The following is an 18,223-nucleotide window of genomic DNA, read 5'->3' as shown; positions in this document are numbered from 1 at the left end:
CTTTCACTTTTAATTTTATTCAACTTCCAATTTTATTCGATTTACTTTTCTACTAAACTTCCTTTTTTATTAAATTTCCAAATAGATCGTTAAGGTGTAGTGGATTCAAGATTGAACTTCCATTTTTAATTTTATGCAACCTTCGATTTTTATTTTTATTCAACTTCCATTTTTATTTAATTTCCAAATAGATCGCTAAAGTATAGTGGTTTACGGATTGAACTTCCATTTTTAATTTTATGCACCTTTCACTTTTATTTTATTCAACTACCATTTTTATTCAATTTACTTTTCTATTAAACTTCCTTTTTATTTAATTTCCGAATAGATCGTTAAGGTATAGTGGTTTCTTGAATGGACTTCCTTTTTTTAATTTTCTGCAACTTCCATTTTTATTTTTATTCGACTTCCATTTTTATTCAATTTAGTTTGCTATTCAAGTTTCTTTTTTATTTAATTTCCAAATAGATCGTTGAGGTATAGTGGTTTCTGGATTGAACATTCATTTTTAATTTTATGCAACTTTCATTTTTATTTTTATTCGACTTCCATTTTTATTCAATTTACTTTTCTATTAAACTTCTTTTTTATTTAATTTCCAAATTGATCGTTAAGGTATAGTGGTTTCTTGAATGAACTCCATTTTTAATTTTCTGCAACTTCCATTTTTATTTTTATTTAACTTCCTTTTTTGTTCAGTTTCTTTTCTACTCAACTTCCTTTTTTATTTAATTTCCAAATAGATCGTTATGGTATAGTGGTTTCTGGATTGAACTTCCTTTTTTAATTTTATGCAACCTTCATTTTTATTTTTATTCAACTACCATTCTAATTAAATTTACTTTTCTATTAAACTTCTTTTTTATTTAATTTCTTAATAGATCGCTAAGGTATAGTGGTTTCTGTATTGAACTTCCATTTTTAAGTTCATGCAACTTTCATTTTTATTTTTATTCAACTTCCATTTTTATTCAATTTACTTTTCTATTAAACTTCCTTTTTTATTTAATTTCCAAATAGATCGTTAAGGTATAGTGGTTTCTTTAATGAACTTCCATTTTTAATTTTCTGCAACTTCCATTTTTATTTTTATTCGACTTCTATTTTTATTCAAGTTATTTTTCTATTCAACTTCCGTTTTTATTTAATTTCCAAATAAATCGTTAAGGTATAGTGGTTTCTTGAATAACTTCCATTTTTAATTTTCTGCAACTTCTATTTTTATTTTTATTTAACTTCCTTTTTGGTTCAGGTTTCTTTTCTTCTCAACTTCCTTTTTTATTTAATTTCCAAATAGATCATTAAGTTATAGTGGTTTCAGGATTGAACTTCCATTTTTATTTTTATTCAACTTCCATTTTCATTCAATTTACTTTTCTATTAAACTTCCTTTTTTATTTAATTTCCAAATAGATCGTTAAGGTATAGTGGTTTCTTAAATGAACTTCCATCTTTAATTTTTTGCAACTTCGATTTTTTTTTTATTCGACTTCCATTTTTATTCAAGTTAATTTTCTATTCAACTTCCTTCTTTTTTTTTTAAATTTTCAAATAGATCGCTAAGGTATAGTGGTTTCTTGAATGAACTTCCAATTTTAATTTTCTGCAACTTCCTTTTTAATTTCTATTCAACTTCGCTTTTTATTTAAGTTTCTTTTCTATTCAACTTCCTTTTTTATTTAATTTCCAAATATATTGTTAAGGTATCGTGGTTTCTGGATTGAACTTCCATTTTCAATTTCGTGCAACTTTCACTTTTATTTTTATTCAACTTCCATTTTTATTCAATTTACTTTTCTATTAAACTTCCTTTTTTATTTAATTTCCAAATAGATCGTTAAGGTATAGTGGATTCTGGATTGAACTTCCATTTTTAATTTTATGCAACCTTCATTTTTATTTTTATTCAACTTCCATTTTTATTAAATTTACTTTTCTATTAAACTACCTTTTTTATTTAATTTCCAAATAGATCGCTAAGGTATAGTGGTTTCTGGATTGAACTTCCACTTTTAATTTTATGCAACTTTCATTTTCATTTTTATTCAACTTCCATTTTTATTCAATTTACTTTTCTATTAAACTTCCTTTTTTATTTAATTTGCAAATAGATCGTTAAGGTATAGTGGTTTCTTGAATGAACTTCCATTTTTAATTTTCTGCAACTTCCATTTTTATTTTTATTCAACTTCCATTTTTATTGGAGTTATTTTTCTATTCAACTTCCTTTTTCATTTAATTTCCAAACAGATCGTTAAGGTATAGTGGTTACTTGAATGAACTTCCATTTTTAATTTTCTGCAACTTCCATTTTTATCTTTATTTTACTTCCTTTTTTATTCAAGTTTCTTTTCTACTCAACTTCCTTTTTTATTTAATTTCCAAATAGATCGTTAAGGTATAGTGGTTTCTGGATTGAACTTTCATTTTTAATTTTATGCAACCTTCATTTTTATTTTTATTCAACTTCCATTCTTGTTAAATTTACTTTTCTATTAAACTTCCTTTTTTATTTAATTTCTTAATAGATCGCTAAGGTATAATGGTTTTTGTGTTGAACTTCCATTTTTAATTTTACGCAACTTTCATTTTTATTTTTATTCAACTTCCATTTTGATTCAATTTACTTTTCTATTAAACTTCCTTTTTTATTTAATTTCCAAATTGATCGTTAAGGTATAGTGGTTTCCTGAATTAACTTCCATTTTTAATTTTCTGCAACTTCCATTTTTATTTTTATTCGACTTCAATTTTAATTCAAGTTATTTTTCTATTCAACATCCGTTTTTATTCAATTTCCAAATAGATCGTTATGGTATAGTGGTTTCTTGAATAACTTCCATTTTAATTTTCTGCAACTTCCATTTTTATTTTTATTTAACTTCCTTTTTTGTTCAGGTTTTTTTTCTTCTCAACTTCCTTTTTTATTTAATTTCCAAATAGATCGTTAAGGTATAGTGGTTTCTGGATTGAACTTCCATTTTTATTTTTATTCAACTTCCATTTTTATTCAATTTACTTTTCTATTAAACTTCCATTTTTATTTAATTTCCAAATAGATCGTTAAGGTATAGTGGTTTCTTAAATGAACTTCCATCTTTAATTTTCTGCTACTTCCATTTTTATTTTTATTTAACTTCCTTTTTTGTTCAGGTTTCTTTTCTACTCAACTTCCTTTTTTATTTAATTTCCAAATAGACCGTTAGGGTATAGTGGTTTCTGGACTGAACTTCCATTTTTATTTTTATTCAATTTACTTTTCTATTAAACTTTTCCTTTTTTATTTAATTTCCAAATTTTTCATTAAGATATAGTGTTTTCTTGAATGAACTTCCATTTTTAGTTTTCTGCAACTTCCATTTTTATTTTTATTTGACTTCCATTTTTATTCAAGTTATTTTTCTATTGAACTTCCTCTTTTTTTTTTTTTTAATTTTCAAATAGATCGTTAAGGTATAGTGGTTTCTTGAATGAACTTCCAATTTTAATTTTCTGCAACTTCCATTTTTATTTCTATTTAACTTCTTTTTTTATTCAAGTTTCTTTTCTATTCAACTTCGATTTTTATTTAATTTCCAAATAGATTGTTAAGGTATCGTGGTTTCTGGATTGAACTTTCCTTTTTAATTTTATGCACCTTTCACTTTTATTTTTATTCAACTTCCATTTTTATTCAATTTACTTTTCCATTAAACTTCCTTTTTTATTTAATTTCCAAATAGATCGTTAAGGTATAGTGGTTTCTTTAATGAACTTCTATTTTTAATTTTATGCAACTTCCATTTTTAGTCAAGTTATTTTTCTATGCAACTTCCTTTTTCATTTAATTTCCAAATAGATCGTTAACGTATAGTGGTTACTTGAATGAACTTCCATTTTTAATTTTCAGCAACTTCCATGTAACGCCCCGACCCTTTACACGTCATCGATATTGTCCGCTTTGGGTCACGCCCGCACAGATTTGTTCTTCCCAGTGGGTCACCCATCCTAGAACTACTCCAGCCTAAGCACCCTTAACTGGGGAGTTCTAATAGGGATTTCACCACTTGAGAAAAGGCCTCGATGCTATATAAGGGTCCAAGCTTTTTACTTTGTAAGGCCCCGGTGTCCCACATCCGGAATGGAGAGGGAGTTCCTGGGCTATAAAAGTAAAAAGCTTGGACCCTTATATAGCATCGAGGCCTTTTCTTAAGTGGTGAAATCCCTATTAGAACTCCCCAGTTAAGCGTGCTTAGGCTGGAGTAGTTCCAGGATGGGTGACCCACTGGGAAGAACAAATCCGTGCGGGCGTGACCCAAAGCGGACAATATCGATGACGTGTAAAGGGTCGGGGCGTTACATTCCATTTTTATTTTTATTTTACTTCCTTTTTTATTCAAGTTTTTTTTTCTATTCAACTTCCATTTTTATTTAATTTCCAACTAGATTGTTAAGTTATCGTGGTTCTGGATTGAACTTTCCTTTTTAATTTTATGCACCATTCACTTTTATTTTTGTTCAACTTCCATTTTTATTCAATTTACTTTTCCATTAAACTTCCTTTTTTATTTAATTTCCAAATAGATCGTTAAGGTATAGTGGTTTCTTTAATGAACTTCCATTTTTAATTATATGCAACTTCCATTTTTATTCAATTTATTTTTCTATTCAACTTCCTTTTTCATTTAATTTCCAAATAGATCGTTAACGTATAGTGGTTACTTGAATGAACTTCCATTTTTAATTTTCAGCAACTTCCATTTTTATTTTTATTTTACTTCCTTTTTCATTCAAGTTTCTTTTCTAATCAACTTCCTTTTTTATTTAATTTCCAAATAGATCATTAAGGGATAGTGGTTTCTGGATTGAACTTCCATTTTTAATTTTATGCAACCTTCATTTTTATTTTTATTCAACTTCAATTTTTATTAAATTTACTTTTCTATTATACTTCCTTTTTTATTTAATTTCCAAATAGATCGCTAAGGAATAGTGGTTTCTGGATTGAACTTCCATTTGGCCTTTTATTCAACTTACATTTTTATTCAATTAACTTTTCTATTATACTTCCTTTTTTGTTTAATCTCCAAATAGATCGTTGAGGTATAGTGGTTTCTTGAATGAAGTTCCATTTTTAATTTTCTGCAACTTCCATTTTTATTTTTATTCGACTTCCATTTTTATTCAAGTTATTTTTCTATTCAACTTCTTTTTTTATTTAATTTCCAAATAGATCGTTAAGGTATAGTGGTTTCTTGAATGAACTTCCATTTTTAATTTTCTGCAACTTTCATTTTTATTTTTATTTAACTTCCTTTTTTGTTCAGGTTTCTTTTCTACTCAACTTCCTTTTTTTATTTAATTTCCAAATAGATCGTTAATGTATGGTGGTTTCTGGATTGAACTTCCATTTTTATTCAATTTACTTTTCTATTAAACTTCCTTTTTTATTTAATTTCCAAATAGATCGTTAAGGTATAGTGGTTTCTTCAAATGAACTTCCATTTTTAAATTTATGCAACTTCCATTTTTATTTTTATTCAACTTCCATTTTTATTCAAGTTATTTTTCTATTTAGCTTCCTTTTTCATTTAATTTCCAAATAGATCGTTAAGGTATAGTGGCTACTTGAATGAACTTCCATTTTTAATTTTCTGCAACTTTCATTTTTATTTTTATTTTACTTCCTTTTTCATTAAAGTTTCTTTTCTACTCAACTTCCTTTTTTATTTAATTTCCAAATATATCGTTAAGGTATAGTGGTTTCTTCAAATGAACTTCCATTTTTATTATTATTCGACTTCCATTTTTATTCAAGTCATTTTTCTATTCAACTTCCTTTTCTATTTCATTTCGAAATAGATCGTTAAGGTATAGTTGTTTCTTGAATGAACTTCCATTTTCTATTTTTTGCAACTTTCATTTTTATTTCTATTTGACATCCATTTTTATTCATGTCATTTTTCCATTCAACTTCCTTTTTTATTTAATTTCCAAATAGATCGTTAAGGTATAGTGGTTTCTGGATTGAACTTCCATTTTTAATTTTATGCAACTTTATTTTTTATTTTTATTCAATTCCCATTTTTATTCAATTTACTTTTCCATTAAACTTCTTTTTTTATTTAATTTCCAAATAGATCGTTAAGGTATAGCGGTTTCTTGAATGAAGTTCCAGTTTTAATTTTCTGCAACTTCCATTTTTATTTTTATTTGACTTCCATTTTTATTCAATTTACTTTTCTATTCAACTTCCTTTTTTACTTATTTCCAAATAGATAGTTAAGGTATAGTGGTTTCTGGATTGAACTTCTTTTTATAATTTTATGCAACTTTCATTTTTATTTTTTTTCAACTTCCATTTTTATTCAATTTACTTTTCTATTCAACTTATTTTTTATTTACTTTCCAAATAGATCGTTAAGGTATAGTGGTTTCTTGAATGAACTTCCATTTTTAATTTTCTGCAACTTCCATTTTTATTTCAATTCAACTACTTTTTTTATTCAAGTTTGTTTTCTATTCAACTTCCTTTTTTATTTAATTTCTAAATAGATCGTTAAGGTATAGTGGTTTCTGGATTGAACTTTCATTTTTAATTTTATGCAACTTTCACTTTTATTTTTATTCAACTTCCATTTTTATTCAATTTATTTTTATATTAAACTTCATTTTTTATTTAATTTCCAAAACATATCGTTAAGGTATAGCGGTTTTCTTGAATGAACTTCCATTTTTAATTTTCTGCAACTTCCATTTTTATTTTTATTTGACGTCCATTTTTATTCCAGTCATTTTTCTATTCAACTTCTTTTGTCATTTAATTTCCAAATAGATCGTTAAGGTATAGTGGTTTCTGGATTGAACTTCCATTTTTAATTTTATGCAACTTTCACTTTTATTTTTATTCAACTTCCATTTTTATTTTATTTACTTTTCCACTAAACTTCCTTTTTTATTTAGTTTCCAAATAGATCGTTAAGGTATAGTCGTTTCTTTAATGAACTTCCATTTTAAATTTATGCAACTTCCATTTTTATTTTTATTCAAGTTATTTTTCTATTCAACTTCCTTTTTCATTTAATTTCCAAACAGATCGTTAAGGTATAGTGCTTACTTGAATGAACTTCCATTTTTAATTTTCTGCAACTTCCATTTTTATTTTTATTTTACTTCCTTTTTCATTCAAGTTTCTTTTCTACTCAACTTCCTTTTTTATTTAATTTCCAAATAGATCGTTAAGGTATAGTGGTTTCTGGATTGAACTTCCATTTTTAATTTTATGCAACTTTCATTTTTATTTTTATTTAACTTCCATTTTTATTAAATTTACTTTTCTACTAAACTTCCTTTTTTATTTAATTTCCAAATAGATCGTTAAGGTATAGTGGTTTCAGGATTGTACTTCCATTTTTAATTTTATGCAACTTTCATTTTTATTTTTATTCTGATTCCATTTTTATTCAATTTACTTTGCTATTCAACTTTCTTTTTTATTTAATTTCCAAATAGATCGTTAAGATATAGTTGTTTTTGGATTGAACTTCCATTTTTAATTTTATGCAACTTTCATTTTTATTTTTATTCAACTTCCATTTTTATTCAATTTACTTTTCTATTAAAATTCGTTTTTCATTTAATTTCCAAATAGATCGTTAAGGTATAGTCGTTTCTTTAATGAAGTTCCATTTTTAATTTTCTGCAACTTCCGTTTTTATTTTTATTTGACTTCCAGTTTTATTCAAGTTATTTTTCAATTCAACTTCCTTTTTTATTTAAATTCCAAATAGATCGTTAACGTATAGTGGTTTTTTGAATGAACTTCCATTTTTAATTTTCTACAACTTCTATTTTTATTTTTATTTGAATTCCTTTTTCATTCTAGTTTCTTTTCTACTCAACTTCCTTTTTTATTTAATTTCCAAATAGATCATTAAGGTATAGTGGTTTCTGGATTGAACTTCCATTTTTAATTTTATGCAACATTCTTTTTTATTTTTATTCAACTTCCATTTTTATTCAATTTACTTTTTTATTAAACTTCCTTTTTTATTTAATTTCCAAATAGATCGTTAGGGTATAGTGGTTTCTTGAATGAACTTCCATTTTTAATTTTCTGCAACTTCCATTTTTATTCAAGTTATTTTTCTATTCAACTTCCGTTTTTATTTAACTTCCAAATAGATCGTTAGGGTATAGTGGTTTCTTGAATGAACTTCCGTTTTTAATTTTCTGCAACTTCCATTTTTATTTTTATTCGACTTCTATTTTTATTCAAGTTATTTTTCTATTCAACTTCCGTTTTTATTTAATTTCCAAATAGATCGTTAAGGTATAGTGGTTTCTTGAATGAACTTCCATTTTTAATTTTCTGCAACTTCTATTTTTTTTTTATTTAACTTCCTTTTTTGTTCAGGTTTCTTTTCTGCTCAACTTCCTTTTTTATTTAATTTCCAAATAGATCGTTAAGGTATTGTAACGCCCTCAAAATAACAATATGAAACACATTGATAGAGACATGCATTGATATATATAAAACTCCCACATTCTTCCATTTATCAGAGTTTCATTACAAAAAGTATTACATGTTAACGATAAAAGCAAGTGCCCTAAAGGCTTACAGCTTTCCAAGTTAACACTTGGTTACAACAAAAGAGTACTAACTCAATTACACATTAAGCCCTTGGCTTGAATTTACATGTAATACATCAAAAATAAGACAACGAAAGTGTGTCCGCCTCTAGCCTCCCAAGCTACGTCTTTGGAGGTGGCATGCTACCTGTACCTGAAAATGATATTCCCATATAGGGTGAGCCACAGCCCAGTAGAAATACACTAAACCAACCATGAACAATGACTAAAAGATTAGCAATTGATAGATGGCCAACACTGATACATCCACATAAATCACATTTTATGTCATACGACTTATGAGTCCAAGTTACTTTTCATTTTCCCTTTTTCAACAGATAAGCATATTAGCTCTATCATCATCTCAACAGATATGTATAAAAACTATATCCCACATTCACAGATAAGCATATAAGCTATATCCACATTCTCAACAGATATGTATAACAACTATATCCCACATTCACAGATAAGCATATAAGTTGTATCTACACTTCACAAAGATAAGCATATGAGCTCTATCTTCACTTCTCTAGACAAGCATATGAGCTGTATCTACGGAGTTCATCCCCTATCTTCTCCCAACACTATCCGGTTTAGAGGTACATCCCCCATCTTCCCCTAAACCGCGGAGTACATCCCCCATCTCCTTCTCTATACATAACGTATACAAACACATTGGTTCTATATACAATCACTCAATACATACAGTTAATCTATTCTATCAACCGTCAAATTCCATGACACATTCCATTGATTAGTTTTCGTTTGCCTAATCATCATGCATTGTCTACAACAAATCACGACTATCCTCCACCGATAGCCCAAAGCAGTTATTTCTAAACATAAAATAAATGCACAAATGGATATTCAATCAACATTTCAATTCGGTGAGTGATAAATAATTCAACTACACCCTTTAACCCCATGCCTTCCCAATCTCAACAATTCCGTTTCATTTCCTCATTTCTCACAATTAATTATCCCATTTAATCAAACAATGTAATTAGGTCATTTTCCATAATTAACATTACAACCCTTAAGGTCCCATTTTCATCAATGATTCAACATTTATTCCTTTTCTCTATGCCAAACATGCATCTACGTTTATTATAAATAAAACCCCAACTTTTGTAAAATAACACAAAAGCCCCAAACTTTCACAAAATTGCCAAACCAACCCCAACATCTCAAAATACTAAAATTTAAAGACAAAATCCATAGAGAGGAGTAGGATATCTCTACCTCAAATCTGGAGCCCCAAGAGAGAAGATGACAAAACCCAACGTGCTCCAGATCCCGAAATTTTCAGATTAAAATGTAGCCCTCGACGATCAACAACTTTTTTGTAAAGGCCAAAGATGAGCAAATCACTCCTACTAGATCAAAACCTAGAGAGAAGGTAGAGTTCTAGAGTGAGAGGCTCAACAATGGTGTTTTTGAGAAAGTAGGAGAGAGAAGAGAAAGTGAAAAAGTGATTTGAAAAGTCAAAACTCGGAACTTAAACCCAGTCGCCCCGCTCGAGCGTCACTCACAGACTCCCGCTCGAGCGTCAACAATCCCGCTCGAGCGGCGGATACACACTCCCAGAACTTTTACAGAACCAGATCTCCGCTCGAGCTTCCAACTCCCCGCTCGAGCGGCACTCACACAACCCCGCTCGAGCGGCCAATCCCACGCTCGAGCGTCCAACACTGCACAGGAAATACTGGATGGGTGAAACTCCCGCTCGAGCGCCAAAACCCCCGCTCGAGCAGACAAGTCAAAATCTAGGCAACTAGTTTTGGTTTCTAAACTCAACCAACCTGTAACAAACCTGCCAAACACATCCTATAACCAAAATACAAAGTAAGAAAGGATGTACACCAGGTAATAACCAACTACTATCATCCACGGACACATGTCCGGATCACTGTACAACAAAGGTAAACCCGGGATCGCTATAGGTATAGTGGTTTCTGGATTGAACTTCCATTTTTATTTTTATTCAACTTCCATTTTTATTCAATTTACTTTTCTATTAAACTTCCTTTTTTATTTAATTTCCGAATAGATCGTTAAGGTATAGTGGTTTCTTCAATGAACTTCCATTTTTAATTTTCTACAACTTCCATTTTTATTCAATTTACTTTGCTATTCAACTTTCTTTTTTATTTAATTTCCAAATAGATCGTTAAGATATAATGGTTTCTTGATTGAACTTCCATTTTTAATTTTATGCAACTTTCTTTTTTATTTTTATTCAACTTCCATTTTTATTCAATTTACTTTTCTATCAAACTTCTTTTTTCATTTAATTTCCAAATAGATCGTTAACGTATAGTCGTTTCTTTAATGAACTCCCGTTGTTAATTTTCTGCAACTTCCGTTTTTATTTTTATTCGACTTCCAGTTTTATTCAATTTAATTTTCAATTCAACTTCCTTTTTTATTTAATTTCCAAATAGATCGTTAACGTATAGTGGTTTCTTAAATGAACTTCCATTTTTAATTTTTTGGAACTTCCATTTTTATTTTTATTTGACTTCCTTTTTCATTCTAGTTTCTTTTCTACTCAACTTCCTTTTTTATTTAATTTCCAAATAGATCGTTAAGGTATAGTGGTTTCTGGATTGAACTACGATTTTTAATTTTATGCAACTTTCTTTTTTATTTTTATTCAACTTCCATTTTTATTCAATTTACATTTCTATTAAACTTCTTTTTTTATTTAATTTCCAAATAGATCGTTAAGGTATAGTGGTTTCTTGAATGAACTTCCAATTTTAATTTTCTGCAACTTCCATTTTTTTTTCTATTCAACTTCTTTTTTTATTTCAGTTTCTTTTCTATTCGACTTCCTTTTTTATTTAATTTCTAAATAGATCGTTAAGGTAATGTGGTTTCTGGATTGACCTTCCATTTTTACTTTCATGCAACTTTCACTTTTATTTTTATTCAACTTCCATTTTTATACAATTTACTTTTCTATTAAACTTCCTTTTTTATTTAATTTCCAAATAGATCGTTAAGGTATAGTGGTTTCTTGAATGAACTTCCATTTTTAATTTTCTGCAACTTCCATTTTTATTTTTGTTCGACTTCTATTTTTATTCAAGTTATTTTTCTATCCAACTTCCTTTTTTATTTAATTTCCAAATTGATCGTTAAGGTATAGTCGTTTCTTGAATGAACTTCCAATTTTATTTTTCTGCAACTTCCATTTTTATTTCTATTCAACTTCTTTTTTTATTCGAGTTTCTTTTCTATGCAACTTCCTTTTTTATTTAATTTCCAAATAGATTGTTAAGGTATAGTGGTTTCTCGATTGAACTTCCATTTTTAATTTTATGCACCTTTCACTTTTATTTTTATTCAACTTCCCTTTTTATTCAATTTACTTTTCTATTAAACTTCCTTTTTTATTCAATTTCCGAATAGATCGTTAAGGTATAGTGGTTTCTTGAATGAAATTCCATTTTTAATTTTCTGTAACTTCCATTTTTATTTTTATTCGACTTCCATTTTTATTCAATTTACTTTGCTATTCAACTTTCTTTTTTATTTAATTTCCAAATAGATCGTTAAGGTATAGTGGTTTCTGGATTGAACTTCCATTTTTAATTTTATGCAACTTTCATCTTTATTTTTATTCAACTTCCATTTCTGTTCAATTTACTTTTCTATTAAACTTCGTTTTTCATTTAATTTCCAAATAGATCGTTAAGGTATAGTCGTTTCTTTAATGAACTTCCATTTTTAATTTTCTGCAACTTCCGTTTTTATTTTTATTTGACTTCCAGTTTTATTCAAGTTATTTTTCAATTCGACTTCCTTTTTTATTCAATTTCCAAATAGATCGTTAATGTATAGTGGTTTCTTGAATGAACTTCCATTTTTAATTTTCTGGAACTTCCATTTTTACTTTTATTTGGCTTCCTTTTTCATTCTAATTTCTTTTCTACTCAACTTCTTTTTTTATTTAATTTCCAAATTGATCGTTAAGGTATAGTGGTTTCTGGATTGAACTTCCATTTTTAATTTTATGCAACATTCTTTTTTATTTTTATTCAACTTCCATTTTTATTCAATTTACTTTTCTATTAAACTTCCTTTTTTATTTAATTTCCAAATAGATCGTTAGGGTATAGTGGTTTCTTGAATGAACTTCCATTTTTATTTTTATTCGACTTATCTTTTTATTCAAGTTATTTTTCTATTCAACTTCCGTTTTTATTTAATTTCCAAATAGATCGTTAAGGTATAGTGGTTTCTTGAATGAACTTCCATTTTTAATTTTCTGCAACTTCCATTTTTATTTTTATTTAACTTCCTTTTTTGTTCAGGTTTCTTTTCTGTTCAACTTCCTTTATTATTTAATTTCCAAATAGATCGTTAAGGTATAGTGGTTTCTGGATTGAACTTCCATTTTTATTTTTATTCAACTTCCGTTTTTTTTCAATTTACTTTTCTATTAAACTTCCTTTTTTATTTAATTTCCAAATAGATCGTTAAGGTATAGTGGTTTCTTGAATGAACTTCCATTTTTAATTTTCTGCAACTTCCATTTTTATTTTTATACGACTTCTATTTTTATTCAAGTTATTTTTCTATTCAACTTCCTTTTTGTTTTTTAATTTTCAAATAGATCGCTAAGGTATAGTGGTTTCTTGAATGAACTTCCAATTTTAATTTTCTGCAACTTCCATTTTTATTTATATTCAACTTCTTTTTTTATTCAAGTTTCTTTTCTGTTCAACTTCCTTTTTTATTTAATTTCCAAATATATTGTTAAGGTATCGTGGTTTCTGGATATAACTTCCATTTTTAATTTCATGCAACTTTTACTTTTATTTTTATTCGACTTCCATTTTTATTCAATTTATTTTTCTATGAAACTTCCTTTTTCATTTAATTTCCAAATAGATCGTTAAGGTATAGTCGTTTCTTTAATGAACTTCCATTTTTAATTTTCTGCAACTTCCGTTTTTATTTTTATTCGACTTCCAGTTTCATTCAATTTATTTTTCAATTCAACTTCCTTTTTTATTTAATTTCCAAATAGATCGTTAGGGTATAGTGGTTTCTTGAATGAACTTCCATTTTTAATTTTCTGCAACTTCCATTTTTATTCAAGTTATTTTTCTATTCAACTTCCGTTTTTATTTAATTTCCAAATAGATCGTTAGGGTATAGTGGTTTCTTGAATGAACTTCCGTTTTTAATTTTCTGCAACTTCCATTTTTATTTTTATTTTTCTTCTATTTTTATTCAAGTTATTTTTCTATTCAACTTCCGTTTTTATTTAATTTCCAAATAGATCGTTAAGGTATAGTGGTTTCTTGAATGAACTTCCATTTTTAATTTTCTGCAACTTCCATTTTTATTTTTATACGACTTCCATTTTTATTCAAGTTATTTTTCTATTCAACTTCCTTTTTGTTTTTTAATTTTCAAATAGATCGCTAAGGTATAGTGGTTTCTTGAATGAACTTCCAATTTTAATTTTCTGCAACTTCCATTTTTATTTATATTCAACTTCTTTTTTTATTCAAGTTTCTTTTCTGTTCAACTTCCTTTTTTATTTAATTTCCAAATACATTGTTAAGGTATCGTGGTTTCTGGATATAACTTCCATTTTTAATTTCATGCAACTTTCACTTTTATTTTTATTCGACTTCCATTTTTATTCAATTTATTTTTCTATGAAACTTCCTTTTTCATTTAATTTCCAAATAGATCGTTAAGGTATAGTCGTTTCTTTAATGAACTTCCATTTTTAATTTTCTGCAACTTCCGTTTTTATTTTTATTCGACTTCCAGTTTCATTCAATTTATTTTTCAATTCAACTTCCTTTTTTATTTAATTTCCCATAAATCGTTAACGTATAGTGGTTTCTTGAATGAACTTCCATTTTTAATTTTCTGCAACTTCCATTTTTATTTTTATTTGACTTCCTTTGTCATTCTAGTTTCTTTTCTACTCAACTTCCTTTTTTATTTAATTTCCAAATAGATCGTTAAGGTATAGTGGTTTTTGGATTGAACTTCCATTTTTAATTTTATGCAACTTTCCTTTTTATTTTTATTCAACTTCCATTTTTATTCAATTTTCTTTTCTATTAAACTTCCTTTTTTATTTAATTTCCAAATAGATCGTTAGGGTATAGTGGTTTCTTGAATGAACTTCCATTTTTAATTTTCTGCAACATCCATTTTTATTTTTATTCGACTTCTATTTTTATTCAAGTTATTTTTCTATTCAACTTCCGATTTTATTTAATTTTCAAATAGATCGTTAAGGTATAGTGGTTTCTTTAATGAACTTCCATTTTTAATTTTCTGCAACTTCCATTTTTATTTTTATTTAACTTCCTTTTTTTTTTTTTAATTTCCAAATAGATCGTTAAGGTATAGTGGTTTCTGGATTGAACTTCCATTTTTATTTTTATTCAACTTCCATTTTTATTCAATTTACTTTTCTATTAAACTTCCTTTTTTATTTAATTTGCAAATAGATCGTTAAGGTATAGTGGTTTCTTGTATGAACTTCCATTTTTAATTTACTGCAACTTCCATTTTTATTTTTATTCGACTTCCATTTTTATTCAAGTTATTTTTCTATTCAACTTCCTTTTTTTTTTTTTAATTTTCAAATAGATCGCTAAGGTATTGTGGTTTCTTTAATGAATTTCCAATTTTAATTTTCTGCAACTTCCATTTTTATTTCTATTCAACTTCTTTTTTTATTCAATTTTCTTTTCTATTCAACTTCCTTTTTTATTTAATTTTCAAATATATTGTTAAGGTATCGTGGTTTCTGGATTGAACTTCCATTTTTAATTTCATGCAACTTTCACTTTTATTTTTATTCAACTTCCATTTTTATTCAATTTACTTTTCTATTAAACTTCCTTTTGTAGACACCCCATTTTTGACCGTCCTCAAGACTTGGACATCACCGTTTGAACACTCGGTGATCATCCATGTTTGTGTTCGTTTGGAGTTCCGGGAGGTCTCGGCTACGCGCCTTGTCTCAGGATCTCCGAACTCGACTGTTTAGTGTCTGGTTTTACACGAAACACTTGCATCTTGCCTTTGAGAGGCAGGGTAGGGCTTGTAGACCATCCCCACCCACCACCGGCAGTGGCTAGAGGCCACCGGCTGGTTTTTGCTGCCACCGGCAATGTATATTGCCGGCCGGCACATTTTGTTGTCGGTCAGCACTTTTTAGTGCCGGTCGGCACTATTTTTGGCCAAGATGGCATTTTTGGCCGGCCGACTACTGTGCAGTTGCTTTTTGAGATATTTTTAGGTAGCTGTATTGCAGTGACTTTCCCTCCATACACGTGTATGGAGGGATGGCCCTCTAGTTTGGCTTAACTTGTAAGTTTTACAAGTTTGGTTGCCTATATAGAGAGAGGCTCTCTCTTGGCCAAGGGGGGGAGAGACTTAAGATATTTTGAGAGCTTAGACAGCCATTGTTAGGGTTTGAGTTCTAGGGTTAGGGTTAGATACACATTCTATCTCTCTTTCCCTCTCTTTTGTGCTCTTGTGTGTGTTTTAGTCCATACTATTGCACACAAGCACCTAGTGTTCCACCTTCCTCTTGGAACTGAGGTTCTAAGGGACTGATTTTGAGGTTTTGGTGTTGGATTCAAGCTAAGGAAGGCCATTGGAGCATCTTTGTTGAAGAAGTCTTCAAGGGTAAGAAACTTACACCTTTATTCCCCATTTTTGCATTGATTTTCTACCTATCTTAGAGCTGTTTTTGTGCTTATTGTATAACATAAAAAAGTTCTGTTTTTAGACCCTCTTGGTTGTTTGTTAAGAGTGTTTTTTGGTTTGGAGGTGTTTGACCCCTCTTAAGCCTTAAAAGGCCTCATTTTGTGCCCTTTTGTGCTAGCTCCGGGATTTTTGGTGTTGGGGTCTCTTCACCACTGAAATCTTGAGGGATTTCAGTGGAGAAGATGATGCCTTGAAGTCCCAAGAAGGAGAGGGCCACCCCCTCTCCTTGTTGTCCTTGAAAAGGGCATGTTTTGGTCTCTTGAGAGAGCATTATGTTTGAGGGGGTATTGACCATGACTTGGCTGCTTTTTATGCTTAATATGTCATGTTATGCCTCTGTTTTTACTTGGTTTTGGTACTCCATGCATGCTTAGCATAGTTGCCATGTAATGCCTTGTTATGCCTTAACATGTCTTAGGTTGTTAGCCTTTGTTGGAGCATGTTTTAGGCTTAGTCTTGTGAAGATTTTGTGCATGTTTTGCCATGTTCTAGGTCTGTCCTAGGTTGTTTGGGTCGAATTTGGCATGCATCATATAGCTCCTTTGTATTTGGGCTTGTTGGCCTTGAGCATATGAATGTATAGCATGGCATCTTTGCATTGTTTTGGTGATTTGGGGCCACCCTACGTGCTATTTCAGTCCCATTTTCATGCCTATATGTTTACCTTGGATGCATCTTTAATGCCTCATAAGCTTGTGTAGCAATGCTCCATGTTTTGGTGTTTATGCATGCCTTTGTTCTTGAGTCATTTGGATGCCATCTAAGTGGTCCTTAGGCCTTGTATTAATGTCCCAAAACTCTGGTTTTGGTGAATGAGTTCATGCCATGTTTGGTCTTGCTAAGTGTAGTTCAATACTCTATCGGTTTGCTTTGAGCATTTGGGCCATTTGTTGCATGCTCGACTTGATTTATTGCTTGGTTTGGCACCATGTTTTAGCATGATTTCAATGCTTATGTTGCATGCTATGTGCCCATGATTACCCCCTTTCAAATGTGTTTGAGAGTTGTTCAATTTGTGCTTAAGTGTTGGCCTTCAATTAGGTGCATGTGTGCATGAATTTGGTCCCTCATATTATAGCATTTTGGCTACTGTTTTAGGCCTATTTAGAGTTGCCTAATTCATGTTTAAGTCCATCTTTCCATCTATTTGCATTGCCGTATGTATGCTTGTATGCTTGCATAAACTTGTTGCCATGCCATGTTGCACCTTAGCTTGCATGCCTAGGTTGCATTGCATCTTGCATGCATGCCTTGTTCCTTGACTTAGTGATAGGAATTGGGCCTTGTTTGTTTGAGTGGTTTGCATTTCATTTGACATGAAAGTTGCATACTTGGTTCTTTGGGCCATCATGCATGGAAATGCGTGATTGGTGGTCCGAGAATCGAGGCACATGCCCCTTTGAGTCATTACCATGATAAGGGACATGATTGTTACATACATGCCTTGAATTGTGCTGCCATGCTTTGCCTTGCCCTCTGTTGCTGTCATTTGCAGATTCTGCAGGAACATTCTGCCGACCGGCAGTGTAATGTGCCGGCCGGCAATCATTTATCTGCCGATGGCTTCATTTTGTGCCGGTGGCCACATACCACTGCCGGTGGTGATTTCATTCAGCCGATGGCACTCCCTAGCACCCAAGGATGTAGTCCTGAGGTTTTGGCAACCTCCAGAGAAGTGAAGGAAGGAAAACAGAGGCAGCCTATGCATGACGGCGCGTTTCCCGAGGTGGTTTACTGTTTTCCTAGATTAGTTAATTTGTTAATTAATTAATTAATCTGTAATATTATTTAATTAGCTTGCGTAGTTAATTAATTTGTAATATTTATTTGGTCCCTCCGCGTGAGG

Source organism: Camellia sinensis, chromosome 2, assembly GCF_055761805.1.
Source record: "Camellia sinensis isolate YWXY chromosome 2, ASM5576180v1, whole genome shotgun sequence".
NCBI classification, from domain to species: domain Eukaryota; kingdom Viridiplantae; phylum Streptophyta; class Magnoliopsida; order Ericales; family Theaceae; genus Camellia; species Camellia sinensis.
This window is presented reverse-complemented; position numbering follows the sequence as displayed.